A 19,351-nucleotide genomic window follows, 5' to 3' on the forward strand; every position below is an offset into this window, starting at 1 on the left:
GGTGTAAATTCATTCAGTAGTTTTGGAGTTATTGAAGAAAAACGATTTATAGAAATCTAGGGATTCTAATCCTCCACTGATCCGACAGTTCTCATTGTGAGATTTGATTGGCTGACAATACTTTACCCAGGAAGTGTTAACAGCCATCTTGGAACTCGGATTCAGCCGAGCCCTGAAAAAAGAAAAAAAACCAGAAGGGCACAGTGTAGGAATACCCTGAAACCCACAGGAATGCCACCAGAGCCAAAATACCTTTTTGTGGCCCCACAATTGTGGAGGATCAGCAAATCTGTGGTAAACATTTAAAAAGAACAAGCATGATATGCTGCGCTTGTTTTTGATTTGCCCCGCAGGTGGGCCAGGTCCTGGGGAAATATCAATGTGAAATGAATTGGAGGGAGTGCATGTGGCCCCCTCTTCCCAGGCCAATTTGAACCCCGGAACACCATTCCCCAGGGGCCTGGACATATCTGAAAATCGGGAGGGGGGCCGCACAGCAAATTTCCCTGTGGGGACCCCATCCTTTGGTGCCTGGGAAAAATAGAATATAGGTAGGGGGGCTGTGTGGTACTTTTCCTGGGCCAATTTTGGCCCCCGGGCCCCATTACACAACTAATATACTCAATGGGGAAAGGGTCCACATGGTCCCTCTCTCTGGACCTTCTTCTCTTCCTGGCACCCCATCCCCTGGGGCCTGGCCATGCAATGCAATAGGAGGGGGCTACGGTGCCCCACTTCCTCAGCCGTTAATGGCCCTGAGTCCCCATCCCCCAGAGATGGGCTTCTGCCATGGCCTGGGATGACCACTCCTAGGACATAACGGTTTTCCTGTACCCAGAGAAACCTCTGTTTGCTCTTACTTGGTGGGAGAAATGTAAAGCTCCCACCAAGTGAGAGCAAATAGTAAGTCCCCTCCAAGTGCACTTGCAGGAAAAATGATCCCTCCCGCTGTGAAGCGGGCATGAAAACAGATATAAGAATTGCTCCCGCATTCACGAAGCAGTGTTGCCTCCTCCCCTTTCAGTAATTGGCTGGGCCCCAGGGCATATGGTCCCGGGGCTGAAATCAAAACACAGATTGGGGTCACATGTCCCCCCAGCCATTTTTTATTGGCCAAGCCCTAGGGGATGGGTCCCCAGGGCCGATATTGTTTCACGGAGAAGGACTGTGTGCATTCCTACCAGAATAAAATTATGTAGAGCACGTGGGGTGATAGGGTCTCCAGTGCCAAATTGGTCTGGGAAGTAGAGCAACATGTCACCCTTCTCTTCATTTTTAATGGCTCGACCCAAGAATATGGGGGCCCTGGGGCCAAAATCGGCTCTGTGCCTGCCTACCCATTTACTATATGGATGTGCCCCCAGGATGGGGTCCATGGGGTAATCATCGGCCAAGGGAGGAGCACTGCATTCCCCCCTCCCATATTGCCTGCATGTGGGAGGTTGGCCACAGGGCCTGCAGCTAACCTCACCACAGATTGCAACCAAATGCCATGTGCAGCACAGGAATGGGTACCTGTGGGGGTTGTCCGCAGGCCCTGTGGCTGACCCCCACTGTGCATAGTCTTTGGCTGGGCACGGTGCAGGGTTGGGTGCCTGCGGGTGGTTGGCTTCTCTGCAGCCAATCCCCCACCGCACACAGGCATGAGTTATAGTTTCTTGAGGAAAGTATAACTATAACTATTGTATTTCTATGGTTGTGTGCATGTACAGCAAGGTAGAGATGTAGAGGTAGAGGTGTAGAGGTAGAGAGGTAGAGGTAGAGAGGTAGAGAGTAGTAGAGAGAGAGGAAGAGAGAGGTAGAGAGGTAGAGAGCGAGTAATAGAGAGTAGAGAGTGAGTAGTAGAGAGTAGTAGAGAGTAGTAGAGAAAGTATCAGATAGTGAGTAGTAGAGAGTAGTAGAGAGCGAGTAGTAGAGAGTGAGTAGTGGAGAGTGAGTAGTAGAGTAGTAGAGAGTGAATAGTAGAGAGTGAGTAGTAGAGAGAGAGTAGTAGAGAGTAGTAGAGTGAGTAGTAGAGAGTGAGTAGCAGAGAGAGTAGTAGAGAGTAGTCGAGAGTGAGTAGTAGAGTAGTAGAGATTGAGTGGTAGAGAGTAGTAGAGAGTAGTAGAGTGAGTAGTAGAGAGTAGTAGAGAGTGAGTAGTAGAGAGAGTAGTAGAGAGTGAGTAGTTGAGAGTGAGTAGTAGAGAGTGAGTAGTAGAGAGTAGTAGAGAGTAGTAGAGTAGTAGAGAGTGAGTAGTAGCGAGTGAGTAGTAGAGAGTAGTAGAGTGAGTAGCAGAGAGGGAGTAGTAGAGAGAGAGTAGTAGAGAGTAGTAGAGAGTGAGTAGTAGAGTAGTAGAGACTGAGTGGTAGAGAGTAGTAGAGAGCAGTAGAGTGAGTAGTAGAGAGTAGTAGAGAGTGAGTAGTAGAGAGTGAGTAGTAGAGAGTAGTAGTAGAGAGTAGTAGAGAGTAGAAGAGAGAGAGAAGTAGAGAGTGAGTAGTAGAAAGTAGTAGCGAGTGAGTAGTAGAGAGTGAGTAGTAGAGAGTAGTAGTAGAGAGTAGTAGAGAGAGAGAGTAGTAGAGAATGTAGTAGAGAGTGAGTAGTATAGAGTAGTAGCGAGTGAGTAGTAGAGAGTTAGTAGTAGAGTAGTAGAGAGTGAGTGGTAGAGAGTAGTAGAAAGTAGTAGAGTGAGTAGTAGAGAGTGAATAGTAGAGAGTAGTAGAGAGTGAGTATGGAAGACCTGATGCCATCTTGATTGGAATAAAGTGGTAACACTTAAAACATTTAATTTGCAAAGGAACAAAATGAGGGGGTTCGTTTTGCCATAGAAATTATGATTAGTGCTGCAGAAAGAAAGATTAGGGCACATTTTGACTTCTCAAATCCTCTTCCATTTCATTAAAAAATTCTGACATGCAGACTGAAACATGCACTTTAAATACCAGCAGCAGTCTTCCCTGGTGAGCAGTAGCTTTACTACAGTGATCTAATGAGCAACTAGAATGCTACCATTCAGAATGTATGGAAAATGTGTGACACATCTGAATGCCTTCTTGATGGAATCAAGGTAAACAAGCATTGAAAATGCAATAGGTCTCGCCCTCGTTTAAGTTAAAGCAATTCTGTTTGTAATTATGTGGCTTTTTAGCTTTGCTTGTATTAGAGTTTTTCAAACTTTCATGTGCATACCATGCATATGTATGCATATATGTATATGTATATGTTTGCATGCATTTATATTTATATAGATATGCAGATTATATTTATATGTTTATATATGTATAGATTATCTACTGGCGGTCGCCAGTAGATAGTTATAGTTAGGACAGTGTTTCCATAGGAAATCTCAAAATTCTATTTTGAATAACTTTGGCGCCGGTTGACAAATCTTCGCGAAATTTTCAAAACTAATGGGGCGCTCCGCTCAGCTCCTACCCTGAAAGTCTTGGGGGATTTGTCAAGCGGGGGCCGAGAAAAAAGGGGGGTCCCAAAACGCGTTTTCCCCATGCATTTTCCAATAGGACCTTTAGTCGAAGGTACAGCCCGAACGGCTGAACAGAATTACTTGAAATTTGGCAGAGAGGTAGTCCTCAGGTCAGGGATGTGCCTTTTGAATATATGGAGTCAATCTGTTCAGTAGTTCCTGAGAAAATTGCAGTTAAAGCACATAAATATCTATAGCCGCACACGGTGCGCGCACCCTAACGTGCGCAAGCGTAATTTTGATTGGTTGTTACATGTCAGTCAACGTTCGAATCGGTTGAAATCAGGAAGTGTCGGCCGCCATTTTGTTTGTTTTCAGTGTGAGAGTGGAAAAGGAAGGTGGCGAACGTGAAAAGGGGGCAGGGTAGAGAGTTCCTGACCTCCTAGCCTTTGTCAGGGGGTCCCTGAAGGACCCCAAAGGCAGAAAAAACTATTTAAATTTGTTTTTTTTTTAAATCGTGGGGGTGCGCGCACCGTGCGCGCACGGTGAAAAACCATAAAAAAATGTAAAAAAAAAAAATTCATACGTAGTTTATTGTAAAATAAATATATAAAAATAATAATAATACATACATAACAGCATTTAAAAAAACGTACAAATTCACTGAAAAAAACATAGGTTTCACACACGATATAGTTAGGCATTAGCATTTAAAAAACCTTACAAATTCACTTAAAAAACCATAGGTTTCACACATGTTATAGTTAGGTGGATATTTCACTCGTAAAAAACCAATGAAATTCCCCCGTTATAGTTAGTTCAGATAACTATAACTCGCATGACCGCCACTCTATCACAAGGAGGATGTCATCAGTGATATCAAGAGTGATGCCACTGACCATGTCATGAGTGATGTAATATGTGACGTCATGAGCAGAGGATTGCGGTCGTGCGAGTTATAGTCATCTGAACTAACTATAACGGGGGAATTTCATTGGTTTTTTATGAGTGAAATATCCAGTAGTAGAGAGAGAGAGTAGTAGAGAGTGTAGTAGAGAGTGAGTAGTATAGAGTAGTAGCGAGTGAGTAGTAGAGAGTAGTAGATAGTGAGTAGTAGAGTAGTAGAGAGTGAGTGGTAGAGAGTAGTAGAAAATAGTAGAGTGAGTAGTAGAGAGTGAATAGTAGAGAGTAGTAGAGAGTGAGTAGTAGAGAGAGTAGTAGTAGACAGTGAGTAGTAGAGAGTAGTAGAGCGTGAGAAGTAGAGAGTGAGTAGTAGAGAGTGAGTAGTAGAGAGTAGTAGCGAGTGAGTAGTAGAGATTGACTAGTAGAGTAGAAGAGAGTGAGTAGTTGAGAGTGAGTAGTAGAGAGTGAGTAGTAGAGAGTAGTAGAGTAGTAGAGAGTGAGTAGTAGAGAGTAGTAGAGAGTGAGTAGTAGAGAGTGAGTAGTAGAGAGTGAGTAGTAGAGAGAGTAGTAGAGAGTAGTAGAGAGTCAGTAGTAGAGTAGTAGAGAGTAGTCAGTCAGTATCAGTCAGTGTCAGTCAGTGTCAGTCAGTGTCAGTCAGTCAGTGTCAGTCAATCAGTGTCAGTCAGTGTCAGTCAATCAGTGTCAGTCAGTCAGTGTCAGTCAATCAGTGTCAGTCAGTGTCAATCAGTGTCAGTCAGTGTCAGTCAGTCAGTCAGTGTCAGTCAGTCAGTGTCAGTCAATCAGTGTCAGTCAGTGTCAGTGTCAGTCAATCTGTGTCAGTCAGTGTCAATCAGTCAGTGTCAGTCAGTCAGTGTCAGTCAGTCAGTGTCAGCTAGAGCAGCTCTGCTGACCTGGTTCTCTGGCTCTAAAGCAGCTCTGCTGACCCGGTCTCTCTCTCTAAAGCAGCTCTGCTGACCTGGTTTCTCTGGCTCTACAGCAGGTCTGCTGACCTGGTTCTCTGGCTCTAGAGCAGCTCTGCTGACCTAGTTCTTATGCTACAGAGCAGCTCTGCTGATCTAGTTCTCTGGCTCTACAACAGCTCTGCTGACCTGGTTCTCTGGCTCTAAAGCAGCTCCGCTGACCCAGTTCTATGGCTCTGAAGCAGTTCTGCTGACATGGTTCTCTGGCTCTAGAGCAGCTCTGCTGACCTGGTTCTCTCCCTCTAACGCAGCTCTACTGACCTGGTTTCTCTGGCTCTGCAGCAGTTCTGCAGACCTGGTTCTCTGGCTCTAGAGCAGCTCTGTTGACCTGGTTCTTAGGCTCTAGAGCAGCTCTACTGACCTGGTTCTCTGGCTCTAAGGCAGCTCTGCTGACCTTGTTCTATGGCTCTAAAGCAGCTCTGCTGATTTGGTTCTCTGGCTCTAGAGTAGCTCTGCTGACCTGGTTCTCTGGCTCTAAAGCAGCTCTGCTAACCTGGTTCTCTGGCTCTAAAGCAGCTCTGCTGGCCTGGTTCTCTGGCTCTAAAGCAGCTCTGCTGACCTGGTTCTCTCCCTCTAAAGCAGCTCTGCTGACCTGGTTTCTCTGGCTCTACAGCAGCTCTGCTTACCTGGTTCTCTGGCTCTAGAGCAGCTCTGCTGACCTAGTTCTTAGGCTCTAGAGCAGCTCTGTTGACCTGGTTCTCTGGCTCTACAGCAGCTCTGCTGACCTGGTTTTCTGCACTCACGATGCATGCACCCGACTTCACGAAAATATATTTAAAAATAATATAAGTTTATTATAAGTACAAATATATTATTTTGATGAATATCTTACATAATCTCTTACCTTAATATGTATATTAAAGACACATACATATCATTTTGGAACATCAATTCTTTTTGCGGGAGTCGCGCACCCAGCGCGCCCCAGCAGGTATATGATGTCACGCGGGACCCGCAACCGCGCAAACATCTCGTACCGTAATGCGCATGTGTCGCAAATGCGCGGGAGCAGGAGTCGCAGACTGGTCGTATACCAATCGCGCATATCACGTGATATTAAATGTATATATGATGTAACTGAAAAACACGCAGCCGTCGCACACCATACGCGGATCCTTCATGACTTTTCTAAAATTGCAGCTAGAATGCGTGCACCCACCGTGATGTGTACACTTTGAGTGCGCGACTCCGAAAATAATTGGAATTTTTTTTTAAAGAAAATGATATAAATATATTAAAATAAAAAATGAAAACAAGAACATTAATCAATATTTCAGTTTAAATTAAAAAATGGGTTTTTTTTGCAATTTTCAGAAAAACATATAATGTTATTTAATGAATAAATATTTATAAATAAACAGTGAAAAAACTGTAGAAAATCAGTACAAAAAATAGATATAACTACTATCACACTTAAAAGTTAGCATTTAAAAAACCTTTGAAATTCACTGAAAAAAAACATAGGTTTCAGAGACGTTATAGTTAGAAATTAGCATTTAAAAAACCTTAGAAATTCACAGAAAAAAACATAGGTTTCAGGGGTGTTATAGTTAGCTGCCCATTTCACTCATACAAAACCATAGAAATTCCTCCGTTATAGTTAGTTCTGCTAACTATAACTCACGCGCCTGCAATGCACTGCTGATGATGTCACATATTGCAACATTCATGACATGGTCAGTGACATCACTCGATGTGGAGCAGAGGCGCAGGATTTGGAATGGACAACTTTGCGGGGGCCCACTCTGGGCCCTATCTGAACGCAGTGATACGTGCACTATAATTAAAAACGAAGCAATGAACGGACACTACATCTCCCACAATTCCAGTATTTCGCTAATCAGAGGCGTGACTATGAATTTAATTGAGGGAGTGCCTACCCGCTTTGCACGAACTTCCCGGCAGCTTTTGAGAAAGGGGAAACCTGAAATGCGTCAGGCACAGAGGAAGCTGCATTTCATTCTCGCTGTAAGGAGTCCATTCGCACCTGTTATTAAAGGCTGGTAACCTTTCCATCTGTGTCGAGTGCAACTCAATCCTGGGATACCATTGTTGTTGAATCTATAGGCGGATGCCCTTCTGCCGAGTTTGCACCACCCCAGGATCTCAAGGGGGCCACGAGGTTGGATTCACTACCCTCGATGTGGAGCAGAGGCGCAGGATTTGGAATGGACAACTTCACGGGGGCCCACTCTGGGCCTTATCTGAACGTAGTGATAAGTGCACTATAATTAAAAATGAAGCAATGAACGGACACTACATCGCCCACAATTCCAGTATTTCGCTAATCAGAGGCGTGACTATGAATTTAATTGAGGGAGTGCCTACCCGCTTTGCACGAACTTCCCGGCAGCCTTTGAGAAAGGGGAAACCTGAAACGCGTCAGGCACAGAGGAAGCTGCATTTCCTTCTCGCTGTAAGGAGTCCGTTCGCACCTGTTATTAAAGGCTGGTAACCTTTCCATCTGTGTCAAGTGCAACTCAATCCTGGGATACCATTGTTGTTGAATCTATAGGCGGATGCCCTTCTGCCGAGTTTGCACCACCCCAGGATCTCAAGGGGGCCACGAGGTTGGATTCACTACCCTCGATGTGGAGCAGAGGCGCAGGATTTGGAATGGACAACTTCACGGGGGCCCACTCTGGGCCTTATCTGAACGCAGTGATAAGTGCACTATAATTAAAAATGAAGCAATGAACGGACACTACATCTCCCACAATTCCAGTATTTCGCTAATCAGAGGCGTGACTATGAATTTAATTGAGGGAGTGCCTACCCGCTTTGCACGAACTTCCCAGCAGCCTTTGAGAAAGGGGAAACCTGAAACGCGTCAGGCACAGAGAAAGCTGCATTTCATTCTCACTGTAAGGAGTCCGTTCGCACCTGTTATTAAAGGCTGGTAACCTTTCCATCTGTGTCGAGGGCAACTCAATCCTGGGATACCATTGTTGTTGAATCTATAGGCGGATGCCCTTCTGCCGAGTTTGCACCACCCCAGGATCTCAAGGGGGCCACGAGGTTGGATTCACTACCCTCGATGTGGAGCAGAGGCGCAGGATTTGGAATAGACAACTTCACGGGGGCCCACTCTGGGCCTTATCTGAACGCAGTGATAAGTGCACTATAATTAAAAATGAAGCAATGAACGGACACTACATCTCCCACAATTCCAGTATTTCGCTAATCAGAGGCGTGACTATGAATTTAATTGAGGGAGTGCCTACCCGCTTTGCACAAACTTCCTGGCAGCCTTTGAGAAAGGGGAAACCTGAAACGCGTCAGGCACAGAGAAAGCTGCATTTCATTCTCACTGTAAGGAGTCCGTTCGCACCTGTTATTAAATGCTGGTAACCTTTCCATCTGTGTCGAGTGCAACTCAATCCTGGGATACCATTGTTGTTGAATCTATAGGCGGATGCCCTTCTGCCGAGTTTGCACCACCCCAGGATCTCAAGGGGGCCACGAGGTTGGATTCACTACCCTCGATGTGGAGCAGAGGCGCAGGATTTGGAATGGACAACTTCACGGGGGCCCACTCTGGGCCTTATCTGAACGCAGTGATAAGTGCACTATAATTAAAAATGAAGCAATGAACGGACACTACATCTCCCACAATTCCAGTATTTCGCTAATCAGAGGCGTGACTGTGAATTTAATTGAGGGAGTGCCTACCCGCTTTGCACGAACTTCCCGGCAGCCTTTGAGAAAGGGGAAACCTGAAACGCGTCAGGCACAGAGGAAGCTGCATTTCATTCTCGCTGTAAGGAGTCCGTTCGCACCTGTTATTAAAGGCTGGTAACCTTTCCATCTGTGTCAAGTGCAACTCAATCCTGGGATACCATTGTTGTTGAATCTATAGGCGGATGCCCTTCTGCCGAGTTTGCACCACCCCAGGATCTCAAGGGGGCCACGAGGTTGGATTCACTACCCTCGATGTGGAGCAGAGGCGCAGGATTTGGAATGGACAACTTCACGGGGGCCCACTCTGGGCCTTATCTGAACGCAGTGATAAGTGCACTATAATTAAAAATGAAGCAATGAACGGACACTACATCTCCCACAATTCCAGTATTTCGCTAATCAGAGGCGTGACTGTGAATTTAATTGAGGGAGTGCCTACCCGCTTTGCACGAACTTCCCGGCAGCCTTTGAGAAAGGGGAAACCTGAAACGCGTCAGGCACAGAGGAAGCTGCATTTCATTCTCGCTGTAAGGAGTCCGTTCGCACCTGTTATTAAAGGCTGGTAACCTTTCCATCTGTGTCAAGTGCAACTCAATCCTGGGATACCATTGTTGTTGAATCTATAGGCGGATGCCCTTCTGCCGAGTTTGCACCACCCCAGGATCTCAAGGGGGGCACGAGGTTGGATTCACTACCCTCGATGTGGAGCAGAGGCGCAGGATTTGGAATGGACAACTTCACGGGGGCCCACTCTGGGCCTTATCTGAACGCAGTGATAAGTGCACTATAATTAAAAATGAAGCAATGAACGGACACTACATCTCCCACAATTCCAGTATTTCGCTAATCAGAGGCGTGACTATGAATTTAATTGAGGGAGTGCCTACCCGCTTTGCACGAACTTCCTGGCAGCCTTTGAGAAAGGGGAAACCTGAAACGCGTCAGACACAGAGAAAGCTGCATTTCATTCTCACTGTAAGGAGTCCGTTCGCACCTGTTATTAAATGCTGGTAACCTTTCCATCTGTGTCGAGTGCAACTCAATCCTGGGATACCATTGTTGTTGAATCTATAGGCGGATGCCCTTCTGCCGAGTTTGCACCACCCCAGGATCTCAAGGGGGCCACGAGGTTGGATTCACTACCCTCGATGTGGAGCAGAGGCGCAGGATTTGGAATGGACAACTTCACGGGGGCCCACTCTGGGCCTTATCTGAACGCAGTGATAAGTGCACTATAATTAAAAATGAAGCAATGAACGGACACTACATCTCCCACAATTCCAGTATTTCGCTAATCAGAGGCGTGACTGTGAATTTAATTGAGGGAGTGCCTACCCGCTTTGCACGAACTTCCCGGCAGCCTTTGAGAAAGGGGAAACCTGAAACGCGTCAGGCACAGAGGAAGCTGCATTTCATTCTCGCTGTAAGGAGTCCGTTCGCACCTGTTATTATAGGCTGGTAACCTTTCCATCTGTGTCGAGTGCAACTCAATCCTGGGATACCATTGTTGTTGAATATATATATATATGTCAATCCAAGTTGCTCCTGGCGAGACTATGGACCAGACCCATGGAGGGTGATGTATACACCGGAAGATCACCCAGTAAAATAATCCACCATCCGTCTGCAATACGTGATAGTAATACACTCTCAGGCTCCACTGAAAATAATAAATCAGGAAGTTTATTTCCATGTTACGCGTTTCGGCTGTAAAGCCTTGTTCACACGATGGAAGAAAAAACATTTGTCACCATTATATACACACCTCGCTTCACGTAGGGTAATAAACATAAATAATGGACTGCGCATAAAACGATCCAATTCAGGCTCGAAAAACCGCCGCGGCCATATTGGAACAGTTATACATATATCATGCCCTGTGGCTTTCCGTATTGCTGGTAGTATATAGGTATTGTCATATTGGTGATACAAGAGCCAAACATTAGGAGGATTACTGATTATTAAATTAATGTCCTCAATGTTTATATCAAATATAGTAATACAGACCAAATGCAGCTTAGCAGTTGCAAATTGCTGATAATATATTTCAAGTAGCGTATGTAGACCGTGCACAGAAAAAAGGAATAATCTAATCACGGTACCCCATAAACGCAAAGTGATGTGTGCAGTGTACAAGATATGTGACTTAAATCCCCTCCATACATAACTAACATGAGTTCTGCCTGTTATCTATGCCTCTACATTTGTATTTGGGTAAGATTTCGACCCAGGGTGAAAGTTGTCATCATGTTGCATGCACTACGGTCTATTCCTCAAATGAAGGGAGAAGATGACCGATGTAAATTATTTGCACAGTGATGTTTATGGCGTGATTAGACTGCCATAAAAGTGATTGTTACTGTGTACAAACATAGACATACACAGAAGTGCTGGACATGTGTCCATAATAGCCGGTTATACAAGTACCAGTATATGCCCTCTATAACCTTCAATAATATCTGCAACAATATCATGGGTGCTAGTGCCCATACATACTCAAGAAGGACCATTTCCAAGTCAATTGGTCAATTGCAAAGAAATTCCAGGGAATGTAATGTGGGCCGGTGCCCGTAATCACCCAGGCATGGTCAGAACATATGTCAATATAGAAAGAGGAAACTAAAAGTGCCAACTATAAATCTGACATGATACCAACTCGTCAAGTCCCTCCGGAAAAAAGGTTTGGGAACCCGTGAATGTGATACCACCCAAGGGGTGTGGGTCCCTGCCTTTCCTCCTGTAGTGAAAGAAAAAAGAGAGAAAGAGAAAAAAGAATATATATAAGAAGAAAAATATATATAATAACACAATAATAATAATAAGGTTAGTGAGATAAAATCAGTTCAAAAGAACATTCATGTGTACAAAAGCATTATAAGCATGTTTTCTCTCTAACTGTCATGAGGGACATGTTGACGATCAATTACATTACTTTTCATACAGATGTATTCGTAGAAAATTAATTTAATAATCAGTAATACTCCTAATGTTTGGCTCTTGTATCACCAATATGACAATACCTATATACTGCCAGCAATATGGAAAGCCACGGGGCATGACAACTGTTCCAATATGGCCACGGCAGTTTTTCGAGCCTGAATTGGATCGTTTTATGCATAGTCCATTATTTATGTTTATTACCCTACGTGAAGAGAGGTGTGTATATAATGGTGACAAATGTTTTTTCTTCCATTGTGTGAACAAGGCTTTACAGCCGAAACGCGTAACGTGGAAATAAACTTCCAGATTATTATTTTTATTGGAGCCTGAGAGTGTATTATTATCACATATTGCAGACGGATTATATATATATATATATATATATATATATATATATATATATATACACGCCAAGTTGTGTTGAAGAAAGAGTAGGTTTATGAGTGTCTAAGTGGATGATTTACTGGGTGTGTGACTGACTATGTGAGTGATTAAACATGTCTTAGTGAATGCATGGGTGAATGACTAATCTGTGTGAATGTCTGTATCAGTCTGTCAGTTGGTGTATAAGTGATTGCATGGGTTGGTGTGTAGCTACATGAGTGTGTGTATGGGTTAACGATTGGATGTCTGAGTACCTACATGGGTGCCTGAGGATCTGTGTTGGTGGGTGGGGTTGTGTGTGACTCTCTGCATGGATATGTGAGTGGGTGATTAATTGGGTTAATGGGCTCATGAGTACATCTCTGAGGGGCTGTATGGATGATTGAGTGTTCGTATGGATATGTTGGTGCATGTCTCAGTGGTATATGTGTGAGTAACTACATATGTAAAAGGCAGTATATGTGAGTGTTGGAGTATATAAGTGATGAGTGTGTGCTTGGGTCAGTGATTGTATAAGAGAGTAAGAATGTATTAGTATCTGTATGAATAAGTTAGGTGGTGTGTCTATAACTGTATAGGTGAGTAAATGGCAGTGTGACTGAGTCTTGGGGTGACTGACTAGGTATGTGAGAAATTCTATGGGTGAGTGGTGTTGTGTGAGTATATGTATGGGTGTATTAGTGCATATATCAGAGGCTGTATTCATGAGTGACTGTGTGTATGAGTGACTGTATGGGTGAGTGAGTAGATGTGTGTGTAGACTTATGAATCAGTGAGTGGGTATGTACTAACTGGTATTGGTGTTTCTATGGTTTTGAGAATGATAGTCTGCATTTTGAGTAAGTGTATGCAAGGTTATATTAGGGTGTGAGGAGTGCATCAGTTATTAAGTGGATGATATCATCAGTGATGTCATTTGAGATGTCATGAGTGATGTCATGAGTGATGTCACTGACCATGTCATGAGTGATATAATATGTGATGTCATCAGCAGTGCATTGCAGGGGCACGAGTTATAGTTAGCTCAACTAACTATAATAGCCGAATTTCTCTGGTTTTGCACAAATGAAATGTCCAATTAACTATAACGTCCCTGAAACCTGAGTTTTTTTCAGTGACTATCAAAGGTTTTTCAAATGCTAATTTCTATTTATAACGTCCCTGAAACCTGTGTTTTTTTCAGTGAATTCCCAAGGATTTTTATATGCTGATCTTTAACTATAATGTGGTAGCCACGTTTGCAGAGTGGTGCAGAAAGGGAAGTACACACAGAAAGAAGCTACCCTGAATGAGTGTCTGATTCTACAGTGAAAAAGGGTGCACCACACTGTTTCCTCTTTTTGTGTGTACTTGTCTTACTTGGAGGCCAGCTCACTCTGAATACCCCTTAGCCTCTTGTTCCCTCCCCTAGCAATTACTAGGGTTTCTTGTGTGTATATGGTACCGAAAGGGGCCTGGGCCTCCAACCAGTGCTCAGTAATTCCGCTGCTTAGGACTTACAGGAGGTACCAGGAGTGCTACTTGGCCACCAAAGTCACTTAGGAGTAAAGTGGACTTCACCCCCAACCAGTACTGTGCCTGAGGCGCATTTGCAGAGTGGTGAGGGAAGGTGAGTGTGGCCTACGAACACCTCTTAGCAATCCCACTGTGTGGGACTTACTGAGGTAACAGGAGGGGAAGTTGGCCCCCAAGGTCTATCTTGAAAGACAACTACCCCTCCTATTACCTCCAGTAAGTCCCACTCAGCAGGATTGCTAAGTTCTCACAGCAGGCCACTCCCCCTTTCCCCACCACTCTGCAACCACACTTCCTGGTGCACTCTTGGATGGGGATTAAAGTCCCCTTCACTTCTAGGGGTGCCTAGGGGCCAACAAGCATTCCTGATACCTCCAGTATTTCCTAGAGAGTGGGATTGCCCACACTCTGCAAATGTGCCTCCTGGTGAACTCTTGGTTGGGGGATAAAGTCCCATTTCCTCCTGAGGGTCTCTGGGCACCAACTAGCCCTCCTGTTACCTCCAGTAAGCCCCATACAGCTGGTTTGCTGAGAGTGCTCTAAGGCCACACACCCTTTTTCCACCACTATAGTGCATGGCTGCTCGGGGGAGGAAGTTCACTTTAGTCCTGTGGCCCTTAGGACACAAGAGGACCTCATCGCCCCACCAGCAATGCGCCAAGAGGTGCGTTTGGAGAGTGGTGTAAAAAGGCAGGTGGCCTTGGACCACCTCTCAGCAATCCCACTGTGTGGGGCTTATTGGAGGTACCTGGTGGTATAGTTGGCCTCCAGGGACCCTCAGGATGCAAGGGGACTTAATCCCCCAACTTATAACGCGTTTGCAGAGTGGTACATGGAGGGGGCAGGGCCTCCGGGGAGAGGCAGCTTTACTTTTTTTTGGTAGAAGGGGGGCTGTGTGGCCACCCTTCTCTTAATATTTTGAGGGCTCTGGGGACCCGATCCCCCAGGGCCTTACCCTTTTAAAGAAAAAAGTGGGAAGGAGCTGTGCGGCCTCTGTCCGGGGCCGATTTCAGCCCTGGGGACCCCAACCCCGGGGCATGTCCTCGTTTTTTTAAATTATTAATACAGAAGAGGGGCCGCGTGGTCCCCCTTCCCTGGGCCACTATTGGCCACAGAGACCCCATCCCCCGGGGTCTGGCCTCATTTTTCATTTGATTATGGGAAGTGGGTCACATGGCCCCCCTTCCCTAGGTCACTTCTTTCCCTGGGGACCCCATCCCCGGGGCCTGGCCAGCCTTTATTTACAATTTTAGAAAGGGGCAATGTGGACTCCCTCCCGGACCCCTTCTGGCCCCATGGACCCCATGCCCCAGGCCTGGCCCTCAAGTTATGGACTGTGCAGGGAGCCCCAATGCCCCCATGGTCCCAGTCAGCTCCTCGCCTCCTGTGGGAGCCAGCGACGCTTTTGGGCAAGAGGAGCTGTTAACTTGCAGCTCTTCTTGCCCAAAAGCAATTCTGCTTTGCTTCCAAGAAGCAACACAGTGTCTGCTATGGCAGGGTGGGAGCTGTGCTCCTGCCCTGCCATAGCAAACAGCAATGTCCCGGGGTGGGCAATCTGGGACATTGAAGGAGCCGGCCCTGGGGGGTGGCGGTCCCCAGGGCCATCTAAGGCTTCAGGAGGGGGGCCATGTGGCACCCATCCCAACATGCACATTGCCCCAGGGAGGAGGTGGTCCCCGGGGCAGTGTGGGGGGGCAGGATCCCACACCACACCATTGATATAAAGAAAAGCCCCGGGGAGGTGGTGGTAGCACCCAGTGCGACTCAGGCTGATTATCTTTTTTTAACGCTTTTTCTGGGCCTGGGGGTAGGCCTAGAGGGTTAGGGGGTGTCTATCCCGCCCCCTTTTAATCATTTAAACTTTTTTCCCCCTTTTTTGTGACTCGGTTACCGCGTCACAAGATGGCTGCCAACACATTCTGGTTTGGAGTGTTGGCAGCCAATCAGAATTAAGCTCATGCTCGGGAGGATTCGGCGCTCCTCCTTGGTGCTCAGATATAGATATATTTTTAAATTTCTCAGGAACGACTGAACAGATTGACACCATTTGTAAAAAAGGTCACCTTCTGAACCAAGGGCTACCGTTTTGCCAAATTTGGTGTAATTCCGTTTAGCAGTTCGGGCTGTAGCCTGTTCCAAAAATTCCTATGGAAATTGACATAGGGAAAAAACATTTTGGGACCCCCCCTTTTTTTTCTCAGCCCTCGCTTGATCAATCCCTTCTAAACTTAAAAGACAGGCACTGACCTAAGTGAACCATTAGTTTTGAAAATTTTGCGAAGATTTGTCAAACGCAGCCAAAGATACTGGGAAAAGAAAAAACACTTTTGAATAGAAACAAGGTCCTAACTGTAACTGCCTACTGGTGACCAGTTAAAGAAAAGTACTCTTTTTTGTCTTGTTTGTGCATAGGAAGTTTTGGGGTGCTCTGTCAAGTGCGAACTGAGATTTGGTGTAAATCTGTTCAACTGTTTTTGAGGTACAGGAGTTAGACTCCCGAAGGAGTGAGCGCTCTTATTTGACTGCCAGCAACATGAGAAAAATGTTTCTAGCAGCCATTACTGGACTGAGTCTTCTGTCCTGCAGTTTAACAAAATTAATATAAGGGGCATGTTAGGGATACTCTGCCCCCTCAAGGCCCTCGTGGGGGACCCAGATGGACTGCTACTGTGGTTTTTGCTGTCATTCCATGGCAGTCTTGTGGAATCATGGCAAAAACCTTAAAACAAAATAGCAGCCACCATTTTTTGTTTATTTAATATGTGGGGAGGGTGGCTTATATAATATCCCTCAGGGCTGGGAATGAGAAATTGGGTGGTGATTGACTGTGGTGTGAGCCCTGGTCAAGCAACAGTCACAAATACTTGCAAGGTGAACCACAAAAATCATTAAACTAAACCATGGTTAACCCTGGGTAGCTTGGCGCAAAAAGCAGTCAGGCTTAACTTATAGGCAATGTGCACAGTATTTATGCAGCACACAATCAGTAATAAAGTGAAAATGAAACACAAGAAAAATCCCAAACCAATTAAAAAAAAATATAGTAAATTCTATCAAATTATTTGCCAACAAAACAAAAATCCAATCAGTAAAAGCACAGTAATGAATTTTTAAATTTTTTGTAAAAACTAGCACCTAAAAGATCAAAGCACCAACCACAGACATCTAGCCCCATGAGACTGGGCCAAAGTCAAAAAAATATGCCTGACTACGATGAAGCACTGTTCGGATACAAGAATTGGATTGAGCCTTCAAAATTCTGATAAAAAGTGTTAGCGAAGGTTAAGTTCCACGGGGCACGGCTGTAGGAGGTGTCCAGGAAGGGAGCGTCATTGCTGGATAACCTTGGGTCAAAGCGTGGTGAAGATTTCGATGTTCTGACTCAGTCTCTGAAATGGAAGTCGAAAATTTCCAGGGGGACGAGGCAGAGGGCTGTAGCTGAAGATAGTTCCACGAGGCCAGATACCACTTTGGCGAAGGACTGCTGAAATGGATTTACTGCTGTGGAGAACAACAAAGCAGGAAATGCCACAAAGTCAATCAATCAAACTGGCGATGCACCTCAGGCAGATAGATGAAAGTAGGTTGGTCCCGGACTGCAGGTTTTTAGAGCAGTTTATGGCCAAAATGTATCTGGGCACATTTAACACCACAACCAAGGGGCCAGCACTAGTGGGACACCTCTTGGGGGCTCAGGATTCACACCTGCTGGGTCCAGCTGCAGGTTCAAGATGGTGGGAGCATGTTATTTTCTTGTGGGGCAGAACAGGAGGTCAACAATCTACCCTTTGGAGTCACATCTGGTAGTCCTGAGTGCAGATGAAAATGTAGCTCTATATAGCAGGGCTCGGCTTTGAGGTTTAAGGCAGACTCCACCCAGCATAGTCCTTTCAGGTACTGCAGCAGTCTGGCAGAGTGCACAGCAAGTTACAGCAGCCGGCAGTCCTCTCAGAGTCCTTCTGCAGATCCAGTCATGAACCGAAGAGTGGGTGTGAAGGTCTTATTCCTGGTGCCCTTCTTCAAGACATGTAAAACTTAAAAGTACATGTCCAACCATCTACTTACACAGCACCCTGCACTGTGGGCTTCTGTGTGGTAAGCTACAAGACCTTCCTACAAACCTATGGGGACAAAGGCCATGTGCAGCATGGAGTCAGCTGCCTACAGGAGATGGATAGAGTCCTGGCTGCAAGCCAGGCACTGCGGCCTACTCCACGCCACACATAACCAAAGGTTGTGCTCAGCATGGGGTTGGATATCTCTGGGGACTTGGACACAGAAACTTGCTGCAAGCCAGGGCCTGTGGCCAACCCCATGCTGCGCATGACTAAAGGCCGGGTGTGGTGTGGGATTAGCTGCCGTCAGTTGGCTACCTGGTGGGAGATGGATACAGGGCCTCATCACAAGACAGGCCCTGCGGCCAAACCCACATAGTGCATGATAAAGGCCATGTGCAGTGTGGGTTTGGCTGTTTATGGGGGGGTCATGACAGGTCATGCAGGCCAGGTTCTGTTGCCAATCCTCTGCTGTTTACAGCATGTGGATGGACTGCCCGTAGGCCTGGGCGGCAGCCAACCCTCCACTGTGCTCAGCTAAAGTATATGCATATAGTAATAAAATATTACTTTACACTGAAACACTTCTAAAGATTCACTCAAAAAACAATGGTTAAAGTAACATCATAGTTAGGTGTGATAGAAAGATGTGTTTAGGTAAAAAACAGACATTCACTGTAAAAAACTATAGGTTGAAGAAACATTATTGTTAGGTGTGATAAAAAGCTAGGATTTTGCAATAAATAATTTGAAATTCACTGAAAAATGTTAAAGTGATGTTACAGTTAGGTGAATATGTCAGTGACAAAATTAACTTTTTGAACTAAAAAAACTACAGAAATTCACAAGTCATAGTTATCAGAGCTCATAAGTAACACATCTCCCCCTCACTGAAAAGTCTGAAGTTGTTACCAATTGAAGCTCATTGCTGTTATAAAACTGCCTGTCTCACACACAATGCTCTGCACACCAGAAATCCAGCCTACATCACGTCCAAAGCTCACTAAGTCAGGCCAATCAAGAAATCTAATAAGTTCTAACACATTACTTCTCATCCCACCCAAAAAACATCAAAATAAAACCCTCTTACGCTCTTTCTCAGGCAATACCCCCAAAATGTGGAATTCCCTCCCGGTACATATCAGGACTAATCCTTCCTTCTTGAGCTTTCCTCTCAACCTACACTTCAACCATCCAGGATACAACACCTGGATCACCTTGGAATAACTACCTCACTCCACACATGTATCTCCCAAGGACAACTCATGGGCTTAACACCATACACTCTAATCAGATCTGTATTTCTTTGATACTGCTATAAAGTATTTTATTACTGATTGATATAATCTAACAACTGTTGTAAAGAGCTCTGATACCGTTGAGTCTAGCCAGCACTATAGAAAACTCTCAAAATAAATAAAAAATAAATAAAACAACTGTAAACTGTACCCCTTAAGTCACTGCTTATGACTTCACATATTACATCACTCAT

This window comes from Triturus cristatus, chromosome 5_2 (assembly GCF_964204655.1).
Source record: "Triturus cristatus chromosome 5_2, aTriCri1.1, whole genome shotgun sequence".
Taxonomy (NCBI): domain Eukaryota; kingdom Metazoa; phylum Chordata; class Amphibia; order Caudata; family Salamandridae; genus Triturus; species Triturus cristatus.